Source organism: Coenobita brevimanus, chromosome 38 (assembly GCF_032717465.1).
Source record: "Coenobita brevimanus isolate Jiangsu-jjx chromosome 38, ASM3271746v2, whole genome shotgun sequence".
Lineage (NCBI taxonomy): Eukaryota > Metazoa > Arthropoda > Malacostraca > Decapoda > Coenobitidae > Coenobita > Coenobita brevimanus.
In genome coordinates, this window is record NC_136991.1 from 32,360,549 (window position 1) to 32,377,811 (window position 17,263).

Sequence of the window (17,263 nt, forward strand, 5' to 3'; positions counted from 1 at the left end):
CGTAGTTTCAGGTAAGAAAAATATAAACTGGGCAAAAAGTAAAATACATTTTAATCTGCGTCCTTGTTAAGTACACGACGAACGGCTGGGGGCGAGTTTATCGTTAAATCTTAATCAGGGGTTCGTAAAAATAGTAATTGATGCAGATGAGGTGGCAAAGTGGCTTTAATTTGAGGGTGAAGGATAGCCAGAGTTAATGATGCAATTACTCTAAGCGCCACAACACCCTAACTGGTACCGCACCCTCGTTACTCCATCACTCCTCTTTAATCCTAGCTTCTCCACCACTCCTCTTCCATCAGTGCTTCTCTTCCATTTTCTCTTTTTCTTTCTTACTCGTCACTTCTTTCCGTCATCTTTACCTCTGTCTCATACTTTCTTATTTCTCCCTCACTTCTTCATCTCGTTTTACAGCCTCACCTGTCTGTCACTACTTCAGCACTATTTGTACAATACATTGGTCTGGCTATTCGTTTGCCTGTCCTTCATTCATTCAGTTCCATTACTCTTAACTCTCCCTTACGCCCTCACTTCCTCCCCTCTCTTTATTCCCAAGCCTGTACCTCTTTTCTCACTCACTGCTCCACCTCTCTCTCACTTCTCCACCTCTTTCTCACTCCTTCAAGTCTCCTTCATTCTCCAATTGCTCCACCCCTCCTCCAACATCCTGGCTCATATCCCTCCCTTGATTTCAGGCTGAGGAATAAGAACAGCTAGAGTTAATGATGCAATTATTCTTAGTGTCACAACACCCCAACTGCCGCTGCTTCGTCAATCTTTTTCTCCATTATTACTTCTGCACCACTCCAACGCTCTGGCCCTTTCTCCCTCATTCCCGTACTTCATCACTCTCCTCTTTACCCCTTTACTCTACCATCATCTTTGCTACTTTGCCATCGTCCTTACATTTTCGCTCTCCCATTACTCCCTCTTCTTCCTTAATCCTTCAGTAATACTTTTTAACTCACTCATCTCTTCTTTATTACTCATCACTCCTCCATCATCCTTGTCTCTTCTTTACGTTCATTCCTCAGTCTTCCACTCCACCATCACCCTTGCTTTATTTCCCCAACACACTACCACTCCACACTTGTTTCTTCTGTATCTTCACTCCCTTACTTCTCCAGCATCCTTTTCTTTTCTTTCTTTTTTTCCATTATTCTTACTTCTCCTTCATTTCTACGTCTTCTTCACTCCCAGCTCCTTACTGCTTGTTCGTATCATCCCCCACATATTCACTTTCACTTCTTCACCCTTCCCTCCATCTCTTACATCCCCACTCCCGCACCTCTTCTTCGCTCCGTCATTGCTCCTTCATTCACCGCGTGTTCCTCCCTTAAATGTTCTATCACCTTTCACTTCTTCACTTTCTTCCTAATAACTAACATCCCTGACCTATACTTTGTTCTATCTTACCTCTCCCTAACCCCACTTCTTCACTCTTTTATATCCCTCGGTGCAAAGTTAGTAACGTCAATACGGCAACGTCTTTTTATGGGCTATTCTTGCTGATACCAGGTGATTTCATTCAGGTTAGGGAAGCCTCTTAGTAAACAAAGGAATTGTTGAAAGCAATATCTAATCCCTCCAACCCGAAACGTTCCTCCCAAGCGGAGTTAAATCGTCTAAAAATAGCAGGGTATGATAAAAATTACTCATTAATGAAAAAGTAAACACACAATTACGATTTTTAGAGGCGGTGGAAATGATAAGTCTGCTTTAATGCCCTCTAATGCCCTCACGTGTTAGTAAAATGTCATTTTTATAACGCGCTCACTGACACCACAACCCAATGCCAGTGTGCTCTGCCGTGCATCGGGAAGAGAGAGGCAGCTCTGAGAAAACACGGTTACACTCATGATTGTTCCCTTAATAATTCACCTCTTACTCACTGCCCTCGGCTGACTAGTATTCCGAGGTCTAAAACCTTGAGAGAGAGAAAGAGAGAGAGAGAGAGAGAGAGAGAGAGAGAGAGAGAGAGAGAGAGAGAGAGAGAGAGAGACGGACAGACAGACAGACAGACAGACAGACAGAGACAGACAGACAGACAGACAGAGACAGTGTGTGTGTGTGTGTGTGTGTGTGTGTGTGTGTGTGTGTGTGTGTGTGTGTGTGTGTGTGTGTGTGTGTGTGTGTGTGTGTGTGTGTGTGTGTGTGTGTGTGTGTGTGTGTGTGTGTGTGTGTGTGTGTGTGTGTGTGTGTGTGTGTGTGTGTGTGTGTGTGTGTGTGTGTGTGTGTGTGTGTGTGTGTGTGTGTGTGTCACTGTGATAAGCTGGGGTGGGGGGTCGCCACTAAAGGATAAGCTGCTCACACGAGAAACAATAACTTTTTTTTCTGTAATTTTTTTTCTCGTCACGCTTGATCCTGATGAAGTTGTACTTTCAAAGGGAGGAGGAGGAGAGAGAGAGAGAGAGAGAGAGAGAGAGAGAGAGAGAGAGAGAGAGAGAGAGAGAGAGAGAGAGAGAGAGAGAGAGAGAAAGAAAGAGAGATTGTCACTGTGAAGAGTCAGGGTGGGGGGTCGCCACTGAAAAATAAGCTGCTCAGATGAGAAAAAATAACTGTTTTCTTTATATATTTTTTTCTCGTCACGCTTGATTCTGATGAAGTCCCGCTTTCAAAGGGAGGGAGGAGGACTAAATGGATCTTTTCTTTCATGCTACCAGTAACTGTTACACCAGTCACACCATCTATACCAGCAATCACCTCACACCACCTTTTATGTATGTTGCAATTATCGTTAACCCAAATCACAATTCATCATTGAGGACGTTGCTGGAGATAATGTCATTGCTCGTACCACTCTCGTTCATACCAGGCCTTTAGCCGTATAACCAATATTTATTATTATTAATCTTACTGCAGCGTGTTTCTCAGCGATAATATACTCGTCTGGCGTTGGCTACAGTGTAATACAAATCGAGATAATTATTAAACTTCTTGCTGTGATTGGTTTCTCTTGGTTGAATAAGTCGTCTGACATTAGCAGGAAAAATAAGGCAAAGAGAATGTTTCGCACCAATGAGATTAATACAAGCCACGATGCTTAGTAGGGGAGCCTGGTTTAGGACTATTACCACTACTCATGTTCCTCTTGTTGGTCAGGTTACTTCACATCCATATCACGCAGCGCTGTCCATGCCAACCACTGTTCATAAAAGCAAGGCAAGGGATAGCAAGGGACCTGAATGGGGCTATAATGTTTTTACTCTAACTTGGCCTTAAACTGATATCTCCTCTTGTTGAGTGAAACAAAAAATTAACACTAGAAAATGATGTTAGTCATGAAGAAGTGCCGTGAAAATGACTCAATGCCATAGTATTGCCTTATTTTGCATTCGACCTGCGTGAATAAGTTGCAAATTGAAACAAATCTGAAGAGAGGTAGGGTAAAAAGGATACAACTCCATTGCTCATAAAACTCTCGTTCTTTACCAATCACCCTTCATAACGGCAACCACAATTCATATCATTCGCAAATCTTAACCGTGGTGGTTTAACAGGAAGCACCCTCACCCCGCAAGTGAAAGGTTCTGGGTTCGATTTCCAGGTCCACAACAGGAGCTTTGGGTTGGATCTCCTTTGCTGCAGTCTGTTCTTTACCTCGAAATGAAAATAAAGATTTGAAGTGGGAATCGCTAACATATATAAGGTCGATTCCTTGTCGTAGCTAAATATTTGCTTTTGCAGCAAGAACCAAAGACGGAGAAGATTCTGCTATATCTCTTCCTGGTCCTTCGTGTGAAGCAGAATATTTTACTTACAATAATCTTTTTCGTAACTGTTTTTTAAACGAACAGGATATACGGAATATCGTGCATTCTCCTGCGAAAAAAAAAAAAAAATACATATACGACAAAAAATGCATTGTTGGTAAGCTTGTGTATCTTAATCCAGGATGAACATCTACAGAGGCATATCGTATTCTCGGGCAATGTCTAGGTGTTTTCCTTCTCACTCACGCTTCTATGTGTTCCTGATTGTCCCTTGCAGAAAATATACTGCCCGCGCATGTAGGGTTAAGATTCAACTGAAATTCGCTTTCTCATCAATTAATTCTTCCCCCGTCCCCCTCCTTCCTTCCTTCCGACTTGGTGGTAAGCCCCATAACAATTTGATGCTTTCCTTCTCAGTCATGCATCCACGTAACAACAAGCAATAGGGGTGAGGGGAAGATAACTGAGGGCTGATACCACCGCTTATACCACTCACACTAATCCTTATATCCATAACAGAAGTCACTTCATACCAGTCATTAGGTATAAAAAGCAAGCAAGCAATAAAGCACTTGAGAGTGGATCTCATTGGGAATTAATACCTGCCTGTACCATACCTGCTGTTCAGCCGGGAAACAAATCGCCCTTCATACCATTTTTTCACAACAGGACAGCACGCAGAGGGGAGAGGTGAGGGGAGTGGGCACTGCCTGGGGACTAACACCATTCCCAATACCACTCACACCATTCACTCCATCCATACTGCCAATTACTGTTCGTAGCATCCACAAGTCACACTGTAAAGTTCTGTGAAATTGCAGTGAACAATAAAACTTATATTAATGGACACACAGTACCGTCTTTCAAAACTATCCCCCCTGAATTTATTTATGACTGTCAATCATACTCGGAGATTTTTTTTTATTTTTTTTTGATCACTCAAATATTCAGTGACGGGAGACCTGATGAGGTGGTATCAAATTACTACTCGCGTTTCACCCTCTTCCCTTCCTTTTCTCTATTCCTTTTCTTTACCGGGCTTTGTCAGGGAATTACAGAAAAGAAGGGGGAGAAGTACAATAAAGGAATTTCAGAAAATAGAACGGGATCCGTGTTTGTGACGCTCATGTTTCTTCAAGCTTTCAGTCTGATGACTCATTTTCTGAAAATTATGGTTAATATCTAAATAGTTTTAGTGATTTCATAACACCCCTTTCTCGGCGATTTATTTTGCATATTACTCGTAAACATTAATGTTCATTAATGTGGCTTATATCGTTTTAATATCGACATAAATTGCATTAATAACATTACGGAAGCCGTTAAAGTTTAATGCACCAAATAGATCTCTAGGGAAGAGGTGTTGGGAAATCTTGGAAGCCACAAGTATACGGGCGTTACTCTTGCTGCCACCAAGTAGAGTATCTGGTAGTAAAGGCACTGATGGACGGCTTATCCACAGTACCTCCACCCGATCGAAACCTCTCCAAAGCTTATTCACATCGTACAGTGTAGCGATAACTCTATACAAAATACATAGTCGGAGTAACGTGGCTATAAATCCTAGCTAAATAATGTGATCATACGAGGTACAGCACTCCAGTTTCTCTCTCTCTCTCTCTCTCTCTCTCGAATGAAAAGAATAAAAACAGAACAGTGGCTGAGATGTCCAGTGCCATTAAAGAGAACTACAATCATCATCATCTTGTTACAAACACCACCACCACTATCATCATGTTAAAACCACCACCACCTACACCACCTACATCATCATCATCATCATCATCATCATCGTCTCGTCGTCATCATTATCGTTATTACCTCCGCGAGCGAAGTTGGAGGAGGTTAAGTATTCACCTGTGTTTGTTGTTTGCCGGACTCTTTTTATTCGGCAGGCATGTTGGTCAGTTCCGTCTCTTTGTCTGTCTGTCAGTCTCTGTCTGTCTGTTTGCACTCTGCGGGTCACAATTTTGCGGCAACCGTTCTGAAAAATAAATCAGAAAGTAGATATCCATAAGCCCTGGAAACCTGTTGTTTTTTATCAGAATCGGTCAAAGGCCCTGGGCTGGGTGGGGGGTCTATCCTTAGCATAGTGCAAATTTTCAAAAATTCATATCTCCGTCAGTTATTCTCATCAGGTCTTTATGAAATTTTATAGGCACATAGAGGGAGGCAATGTCTAACGTCAGACGCAATCGGATCCATCCAGAAAGCGCTCTGCCTATGGCATTTTCATGTTTGTTTGTATGTCCACACGGTATCTCAAAAAGTTCTCAATGAATTTCAATCAAATGGGCCAAGAAAGATTTTTTTTTTTTTTTTGGGGGGGAGGGGGGCATCAGGATCCGGATCCGGATCCTATGTATCCCGCATAATATCTTCAATGTTCTCAATGAATTTCAATAAAATTTTGTAGAAGAGTGAGCCATGGGTCAAGGGACAATTGATTAAATTTTGGGGAGGATCTGGATCTTATATATTCCACATATTATCTCCACGGATCCGGATCCGGATCCTTTTAATGGCAGTCATTGGAGAGGTATGCGCTCTCTGAGTGCTTTCTAGTTATTATTGGTATTTCAATCGGCATCCTTCTGAACTAAATCATTATAATTAAAGTAAATAAAGCATCATCATAATTTGAAGTAATCACCTGTACATCAGAATCTACAACTATTAAAACTGTATTTTATCCATCAATAACATTTCAGAAAGGGAATTTTCTATTAACTTTGCTTGGTTCATCTGACTGTTGTGCGGACTCACAGTATAATCTGCATCAAAAGTCCTGTCGTCTCTCTTGCTTTTCTCACGTTGGGCTTTGAAAATTAGTGTGATGAATCCGCGGCAACTGACACTGATGATGTATTTAGCCACAGTACGATGTCATATGCATCGTCTGCTGCGGATCTGCAACACTGGCTTTCAAAGTCCATGGAAAGAGAAGCAAGAGAGACGACAGAACATCTGATGCTGACTGTGCAGGCAGTGAGACCCCACACAGGGCTTCATGAATTGTGACAGGCCTGTCAAATAAGCTTAACCACTTCACATCGATGGCGGTGATGGAGAGGGAGGCTTTCACGTGGTGACACCAAAATAACCGACCGGCGGAAGAGCTCGGTTGTACAAACATCCCTCAATTCCTTCCCCATCAACTGAAAGGGTGTTTGACGGATATTGCAAAAAGGGCAGCTTCAGCATGCAGTCCACCGGGTTGACGTTACATTTGAACCTGGGGCCTCACCACCACCACCACCACCACCACCACCACTAACAACAACTACTACTACTACTACTACTACTAGTACAATTACTGCGAAATCAATGTTATTCTTGCCACTGCTGCACAATTTTATGCGGCTCAGAAGAACACAATAGTAGCTAAAGTGTAAATAAAGGCTGTCTAATCCCTCCTGTTCGAAATGCCTCTCCTCAGCTGAATAAAATCATACAGAGATAAGAATTAAAGATATGCGTCATCATAATGAAAGGGTTAGGAAAGTCAAACGAACGAATTCGTGACCTAACACTCTGCCAGAATTACTTATAATTCTCTTAAGAACCCATTATTCCTACAGAGCGGCAATATATATGAATTATTAAAGTCAGCCTCCTGGGGGATGAATTTCTATAATACATGACTACAAGCACAAGCACAATTAAGCTGTCAAGGTTATAACCGAGTTTAACAAGGATACAAATTTATACATGCCTGAGCAAAAGCAAAGGCTTTTCTAGAGTGAGTTTTACGCCAGGTACCCCTTTTTTGGATAAGGGCTAAGGCGTTGCCCCTGGGTAGGGGACTTTGGTTTGGAGCGTGTAGCATTTTATGACCGGATGCCTTTCCTGATGTCTACCAATGACCCTTGGGTGGATTCGATCCTCCGACCCTTCGGTCAGAGCGGAGCGCTCTAACCCACTGAGCCACGACTTTTCTGTGAGTGAAATATCTTCCGTTTGGGCTTGTATGCTGTAAAATGAAAATATCTCAGATCATACTGAGGTATGCTGTCCAATACCACAAGACTGGTCTTTTGATGAATAACCCTAGCAGCAGTAGGTCAAGCAGACCCAAGAACCACAGGGAAGCAATCGTCCTGCAGGGCTGTTTCGTGCAGGAATATTTCCTTGCAGTGGACGGCTCCTCGCTACAGCATATGTCGGGAAGAGTGAGGAGGTTCTGTTCCTGGATGGACGTTGCATTTGCGTCTCTCCACCCACTCAACAGGAGCACCACAGTAGGCTCTACATCACCCCGTTATTTGGTTACCGGTATACGCTTACCACCCAACAGTGTAAATGGCTACCTGGGTTACAGAAAACCATTAAACTTGTCACTCAATCTTGTCACCTAAGGAAGAAGTAGGTAGCACTACATTGTGAGTGGATGATGGCCGTCACCACCTTTCACCTACTGAACAACAGTAAAACACATTAACATTAAACTACGAGTGCCCAATATTAAGGTGACAAAAAAAGCCACGACTTGATAATCGGCATCGCCAAGGAGCCATATGGCTACAGAATAAACATCGTATATCCCTGTACTCTTGTTTATGTTACTAGTAAAGAAACGGGTCAGTTATAACTTTTTTCTGATACTCAAGGTGGGGAAAGTAAAAAAGAGTCAGTACATAACAGGACTAAGTGTTCCTTCAAATACAGTGGTAGTAGTAGAATTAGTAGCGGTGGAGTTGCATAAAGGGACTGAAGCACCTTAAGCTACAGTACCCTCTTCATCAAATACCATTCCCATTTATGTTGCTGGGATGGTGGGGGAGTGACGGGTAAACTCGATAACTCCTCAGAACATGCTTTTAAAACCAGTTTCCTCACCTCAAAATTCGTGAAGCTCAACACAAGAGAGTATGGAAAGACGAAGCCAATTACCCTAGACTGGCCCCATTTGCCATAATATCGTCCCCTTGAGTGCACTCTACTTGCAGGGCTCGTGAGAGATTTGCTCGAGAGAAAAAAAATTGGCACGGGAATCGCATAATAATGAGCCTTAACGTTCCCTCCTGCACTATCGCATTTGCTCAGAGCCGGGAAGAAACACAAGGTTTTATTCGTGTTTCGTGAATTTCGTGCTGTAACCATTTCAGTCTTTTATTTATTTTCATTTTTTTATTCTGCATATCCCCAGGCTTTTTTTTTTTTCTTTAATTCAACTAAAGAGGATTTTTTTTTTCTTTCAACGGGAGGGCTTAAATTTAGCCTTATTTAACCCATTCTTTTAGGCAACTTTGTTATGTTGAATGAAATCGACTGCCGTTCGCAAAACATTAAAAAGAAGTGGTGCCAGGCACAACATACCTCACCCGACAGCAGTTATTTTGTTTTCAACCGTTTTTAAGTTATAGCCCTCTTCAAATCCGGGATCATGTGTTTGACCTATCAAGGTCACTCAAGGTCAAAGGTCATGGTGCCAAATGAAAGCCCATATAAGACGTCCTACATCTTGATAATAATATTAAATATCTATCTGCAACCAGTCTCGAATTATAGCCCCCTGAATACCCGTGACCTTGAGTTTGACCTTTCAAGGCCACTCAGTGTCAAAAGTCTTAGTGCAATATGAAAGCCCATATGGGAGTTAATGCATGATGATAATAGTAAACATCTCTATCTTCAACTAGTCTCAAGTTATAGCCCTCTGAAAATCCATGACCTTGATTTTGGCCTTTCAGGGTCACTCGATTACTCAAAAATATAATCACATTCATTTTTGATCAGTGCCCACCTATCCTTAATGTTTCATGAAATTTCAGTCAGCCGTTATTCCGTGATGTTGCTAAGAAACAAAAAACAAACAAAGACACTCGACTCTGTCCGGGCGAGGTAACTAAAATGTTCCCACCTGCACTATCGCACTTCCTCGTAGCCGACAAGAAACCAAGATTTTATTCGTGAGCCTAAGTTTCGCGCTTTAACCCCTGCTGTTCGTTGAAGTAATTTTACAGTAGTTTTATTCTCGCTACATCCTCAAGATTTTTAAAAACTTGGAAGAGCCCCCTGCAAGTGATTGGGATTTATATTTTAACAGTGTGCGCTTTCTCCGAGATGGATATGATTGACTGGCGTCAGCTGGAATACCATACAGTGTTCATTAGTCTCGGTCAAACATTAATGGTGCTATGGTCAATTTACCTTAACTTGGCCTGGGTTTTTGTCCTTTTGCAGTTTATTTCATGTGACTCAGTAAATTATAAGACAATACTATGGTCCTACATCCTTTCTTTAACACGTCTTCACAACTAGCATCATAATCTAGTATTAATCTCTTGTTATATCTCTATTCAAGTTGGAGCGATGGGGATTTGATGCCAAGTTAGAGTAAAAGGAGTAGGCAATAGTATATAAACCTCTCCACACCGATGACATGCTTCTAATCTTAACCATACAATAATAAGTTTCACTTAACACTGGGTAGTCTCTTATTAAAGCGCAAATTTAAAAAGATTCAAACTGTAACCTGTCCAAATCTCAAAGTGTATCGTAAGGCAAATAAAACCTTTGGAGATAACAAGAACAAGCTAAGAAACACATCACATGACTCAAGGGGTTAGATTTTTAATATTCTCTTTATCCCTTACCGCGACGACGTATGACTTGACTGAGCCAATCTCTGTAAACTTCTCTATCACATCCCTCTACCTCTTGTCTGGCCTTTTTTTTTTTGGTACGCTTGCAATCTCTTTGAATCCAGTCAGTCAGCTTTTTGCTTCATCGGTTACTTCTTATTCTTGCTTCATAACCTACCCACATGTATTTCTGTTTTATAGCTTGTATAATGTCTTTGACTTTAGTCTGCTGTCTCACCTAAGTTGATCTTTTCCTGTCTCTTAAAAGATATTCCCAACATTGACCTTTCCCTGTTTCTTAAAGATATTCCCAACATTGACCTTTCCCTGTCTCTTAACCCTTTGTTAGTCAGGTGGGGTGTTTTGGCACCCCATTTTTTTTTTTTTTTTTTTTTTTAAGCTCATATTTCCTAGCCGGTTATTCGAATATTTCTCTCCGTTCCAGTTTCTCCTGATTCAGTGAGGGGAGGGAACATGTGGATTGGTTTAGTCCTGCCTCTGCTGTAGTGAGAGAGAGGGACACCCCCCCCCCCGCTGGAGTGTCCAGTCACACCATCAAACTAACCATTTACATCATATTGTGATATAGATTGGTTTCTTATCTTATTTTTGAATATTGTTTATCATTTTACTGATTTTCAAAATCACAAAATGCATTTTTCTGTGCGTGTTTACCTGACAAATGAGATGAGTCCATTTGTTATTTGTTTACTGATTATAATTTATTGTATTTTATTATTATAAATTAATAAACACCACCTACAAGGCATTCAATCTTTTCATTAGTGATTACAGCGATATGCTGAAGCAGCAGTATGAACGTATTTTACATGTTAGTAACATTATATGCATTTTTGTACTGGGGTGTTGTAACACCCCACCGGACTAACCACGTTTGAATACCCCACAGGACTAAAGAAGGGTTAAAGATATTCCCAACATTGACCTTTCCCTGTCTTTTAGAGATATTCCCAACAATGACCTTTCCTTTGCTCTTTGTGGACTGATTAGTTGGTTTTCCATCGATTTTGCCAGTTTCCAGGTATCAGAACCGTACGTCATACCTGGGATTATACATTTCGTTATATACTTCTCGTTTCATACATAATGGCCAGCTACTTTTCATAATGTTTCTATGTTTACCGAAAGCTTTCCATCCGGTCTTTCGTTAGTTTTAGTATTTGCCCTCAAGTAATTGTGCTCCTTGACTTCCTCAAGAATTGCTTCACTTATTCTGAAGACACTCACTGGTTATTTGAATTCAACATTAGTTACACTCCGGTTCATCTTTAGCTTTGTTTTAAGACTTTCTCTTTTAGGTCATTTAACATTTCTTGTAATATTTTTGCTGTTTCTGAGATTAGGACAATGGCATCTGCAAATCTTAAATGGTTTAGGTTTTCTCCATCTCTGTTTCTCTCTGACAAGGAAAGTATGTTTTCACCCCTGTTTGTTTGCTTATTTGTTTGTCTGTTGGCAGGATTACTTAAAAACTAAGAGAGAGATCTGGACCAAACTTGGTGGTTAGATAGCCCATTATGAAGAGTGGTTTGAAGATTACGTTGCCCTTGCCGGAGAGATGCGCTCAACTGAGTGCCCCTCTAGTTATTCCTTTGTTCTCATTCTAGCTTTCTGGAAATACTTTCTAAGCATGCTGTAAATAATTTGGCGAAACTGTATCTCCCTGACGCACGCCCAGCTAAATCTTAATTTTTCGGAGCCTTCACGAAATCTGACTGTGGCAGTTCCATCTTTAAATAAGTTATCGAGCAATTTTACAATGTTCCCATTTACTCCTTGTTCCCGCAATGAATTAATAATTGCTATGTGCTCCACTGACCTTTTCGTAATCAACGAAACCACAGCACAGTGGTTTATTACATTCTGCAGTCTTCTCAATTAGCTGATTCATTGTGTGTAGATCAACAGTCGAATACCCGCTTCGGAATCCTCATTGCTCACGAGGTTGGTTGTTTCCAAATTTGTTGTTATTCTGTTCGTAAGGACTTTAGTGAAGATCATGTAAATAACTGGTAATGAGCTAATGAGTGGATAGTTACCAAGATCTTTTGAATCATCTATTTTTTTTTTTCTTAAGAGCAAAATAACTATTGCATTACAGCATGTTTTGGGAATTTAGATACACTGAGTAAATAAGTGGGCGAGCCTGTTTGGTACTTATACCCCTGCACCCGACAGTAAATCTGCAATTATTCCATCTTCTCTTCGGGCTTTTCACGCCTTTAAGGGAAATATTTACTTCGTCTGGTGTTACCTCAGGTATTTTATTTGTGTCAACTGAGGATTCAGCTATTGGTACTATTGTCTTTGATGCATACAGTTCTCTATAAAATTCCTCAGCTCCTCACCACCCGATCTCTGCATTTAATGACTTCCCCGTCTTTGTCTGTCAGTGATATAATTTGTTGCTTTTCTAGTGCCATTTTACTTCGGATCTCTTTCAGATGTTTTCCTTTTTTCATGGTTTCTTTGAGCTGATCCATGTTTCCCTTTCTTTTTTCATCTCTGTCTCCTGTTGACAAGCTTATTAATTCCACTCCTTCTATTTCATCTTTCTTTGTTTTTACTTTCATTTTTCTTCTTTTCATGAGTTCGAGGGTCATTTTTGAATACTTGTTGGCTTTGGTTGCATTAGTTTTCCTTACTGCTTCCACTGATTCTCTTAGCACTTTCATTACTCTATCATTCAACTCATCAATGTCACACTCAGCATAACCTGGAGCCTGAAATCTGTTATGTTACCGTATTTTCAACTGAAAAACTGTTTTGCTTTCGCTTAATTTTATTGGACATATCAATCTATTTTTAATTGGCCTCTTTCTTTCATATCTGAAACTGAATCTGGTTGTGCAACCCACCATGTCATGATCACTTCCTACATTTACTTTGTTGGTAAGTGTGACATTTATGAGTGTGTTATTATCTGCCATGATGAGGTCAGTTTCATTCTTTGTTTCACTACTTGGACTTCTCCTGGTCCATTTTTTCCATGTTCTTTTGTGAAAGAACGTGTTCATTATTCTCATATCGTATATTTCAGCAAAATTTACCACCACTTCATCTCTTGTCATTCCTTTCTCCCACTTAGAGTTTCTCTGTATGCTTCTCCATTTTTCGATTTGCCTACTTTTGCACTGAAGGCTCACGTAAGTATAGTATATGTTTTTTTTTTTCCTTCAATAATGTGGGAGATGTCATCATAGAATGTTTCTATTTCTTCATTTGAGCTTCGAAAATTCGGTGCATATACTTGTATTGCTTTTAGGGTGAATCCTTTGTCTAGACTAATTACAATCCATGCTACTCTGTCAGATACACTGCTGAATTTAACATTGTCTACTAGATTTCTGTTAATCGGAAAACCTACACCACTGGCTCTTTCATTTTGCCATCCTCTGTGGTAAAATAGGTGGTTGCTATCATGGAGCTCAATTTTTTTTTTTTTCTTTTCTGTGGATCTCACTCAGACCTACAATATCCCAACAAATGTTTTCTAACTCAGTCATTAAGGTACCAAATTTGGAATCTGCAAGGCTTCTTATACTGCATGTGTAGATCTTCATGGATTTAGGTTGTTTAATGTTGCTGTCTCTGATTTCCCGACATTGCCTACTCACTTTCGGTGGCACACTGCCTGTAAACACAGGATGCAGTGCGGTTTGATCTTTAGTACATGATGATCCAAAAGAAACGCCTGAGAAACATTACCAGTAGAATTAATGTTTGGTTCAGGTGACTGTGGCAAATAATCTCACCTCCCTGCCACATAGCCTAGTTCCTGGTGAGATGTCATTTTTGTGCCACGTTATTCAGTACATTCAGTGTAGCCCTGTATATCAACAAAGGATCCCATAGTCCATGTCGTCTTAGACCACTTACTTCGAATAGTAGCTCCTGATCTGAACAGAATCATCTGGAGAGAGCAAGAATACATTAAAAGTAATCACTCTAATATCCGGACGCCCAATATCCGAACATCCCCACTAATTGGACATAATCGTCTCGGGATCCAATATTCCCAAAATGGTTCGAAAACCGAAAAAAAAAAAAAAAAAAATTCCCGCCCGTAATTTGAACTTGCCGCGTGCGGCGCGGGAGATCATTGTTGTGGCGCGTCATTCCTCCGACGTCCGATAGAGCGCCGCTGCATCCTCCCCACTTTCCGCCTGTCTCTCACCGCAAGTGCATGCCCGTCGTTATGGCTGCCCACGTGATCGCTTTTGTGGTGGTGCCTTACCTGCTGCAGGCACTCCTGCTGCTCTCAGGCCTCCTCTTAGTGTGTGTGATGATGGCCCCGCCACCTGAGAAAAGGAAGACAGTGGTGTTGACTCTGAAGAAGAAACGGGAGATATTGGAGAAAGTAGATGCGGGGTGGTCTTCTTCCCACATTCTCCGTGAGTTTAACCTGGCCCGGTCTACTTTGTTCGATATTAAGAGATCCCGAGACAAACTCATGCAGTACACGGCTGACTTCTCGTCGAGAAGCAAATGCAACGTGGAGAGGAAGGTGATGTTTACCCCCAAGTTTGCAGAAATCAACCGATCCACGTTGATTTGGTATCGACAACAACGTGCTGCTGGTGTGATGGTACATGGAACGGAGCTGAAGGCTGCTGCTGAGAAGTTCGCCAGGCTTCACGACGCCCTAGACTTCAAGGCATCCAAGGGTTGGCTCTTTGCGTTCAAGTTACAGCATGGCCTTACCTACCATAAAGCTCATGGCGAAGCTTTGGACGCTAACGAGGATGAGTTGACGAGTTTCAGCACAAGGTGAAGGGCTTGATTGACAGGGAGGGCCTCACTCTCGGTCAAGTCTACAACGCAGACGAAACTGGCCTATTCTATCGCTCAGTGCCAACGAACACTCTAGCCGAGGAGACGGAGAAGTGTGTACCTGGCCGCAAGCTCTCCAAGGAACGGATATCTGCTTTGTGTTGTGCCAATGCTAAAGGCATGCACCGGCTTAAGCCCATTGTTGTTGGCTGCGCAAAGCAGCCTCGGTGTCTTCGTGGGGCGATGGATGTCCTTCCTGTCGTCTGGTACCATTCTTTGAAGACATGGTTTACAGCTGTGATCTTCAAAGACTGGTTCCACCGCCACTTCGTCAAGGTCATCAATTACCAGACGAAGACACTGGGAATCCCGCCCGACCAGGTAAAGGCCCTCCTTCTCCTCGACAATGCACCTGCCCACAAGTGCAACAAGGACTTGGTTGCTGAGAATGGCCGGATTAGGTGCATGTTTCTGCCACCTAATACGACTGCTCTCATCCAACCAATGGACCAAGGAGTGATCGTGGCAACAAAGCTCCTATACCGTCGGAAGTTCCTGGACGAGGTGATGGTCGTTCTCGAGGACGAGGATGAGTGCAGGGAGGGACGGGACACACGAGGCAAGCGGACTTTGGAAAACCTTCGCCGCTACAACATCAAGTCTGCGCTGTACAACTGGGCTAGTGCATGGAAGGAAGTCCCTGTGAAGACTCTGGAGAATGATTGGTCTCGTCTGCATCTCGGAACAGATGTGGAGTACGATTTTCTAGGGTTTGACGTGGATGACTTCCATGCATGGCTATGTACGCACGGCGACAATGTTGATGTGGACGATGTTCGTGAGTGGTTGGATGACAACGAGGGCGATCCTGGGTATCAGACGTTGTCTGATATCGAGATCGTGTCTTCAGTTGCAGGTGTCAGCAACAAACTTGAAGATTCCGACGAGGAAGGCGACGATGATGCGGACTCCTCTCAGCAGGACACTACTCCAGCCATCCCCAAGCTGAGCACACTCCGGGAACATCTAGAGTTCGTCCTAGACTACCTGGAACACCCGGACTGCGACAGGGAGATGGGGCCCTTGGGACTCGTGGAGGAAGTGCGTGCTTTCAGGCAGCGCATCATCAATCGTCAGAATCGTCGATCATTGCGTCAATCAACCACTGACAGTTTTTTCAGGCCCGTGACCCCCACTGTGCCCAGCCCTGGCTCCACTCCGTTGCCTCCCCAAGACAGGCCCTCATGCTCCGAGCCACAGCCCAGCACATCAGCCACGGTGGAGTCACTGCTCGACGTGAGTTTGCGGCTGTCTTCAGAGACGTCTGCAATGGGTACACCATCACCACGACCCAGCGACGCACCCCTAGGTCACCTGCCAGTGATACTCTCGGACTCTGACAGTGAATAAACAGCAAGAACTTCTCCACTAGACCACATGGGAATTTAGAGTGTTGTGCAGTGAAAAAAACAGTGTGTTGTGTTAAGGATTTACAGTTGTGAGAGAAAAGACTCAATTGGAACAAAATTTAACGTAAATAGACTTGTTTGTTTTGGCTTTGGAAAATTATTAGAAGAATGGGAAAAGTTAAAGTGCAACACTTAGTAAGTTACAATGGAGCATTAGTTAGAAAAGAGTGCGCACTGTGAAGAGAACGGACTTCTGTATGCAATTGACTAAGTTCAGTGCAAGACTTCAGGAACAGTGTACTGCAAGTGCTTCAAGAAATCCTTCTTACTGTCAGAGTCCGAGAGGAGGCGGTTATTCATTGAGGTGGCCATGGACTTGCTGTAAGTCAGCAGAATGTTTCATACTGTACTTTTTTCCATACTATACTTACCTCAATTCACTCTTTAATGTCCTTTATTGGTGTGAATAGGGTGTTAGGAGCTATGCATGTGCAGTAGGAAGGTGTTTTTCTGAGTTAGGCTAGGTTAGGGTCCATAAGTACCAGTCCAGGAGCCAGTCACCAGAATGTTTAATATTGTATGAACCTACTTCTAAACCCTCATTTTATGCTTCTTTTGCATTTATTTCAGTCATTTATGTGCCTTATTGGTGTGATTTGGGTCTTAAATAGGTGCTACGCGTGTCCAGAGGGAGTTGTATAGGTGTTTCTCTGAGTTAGGGTCCATAAGTACAAGTCCATAAGCTGGGGCCCAATATCCA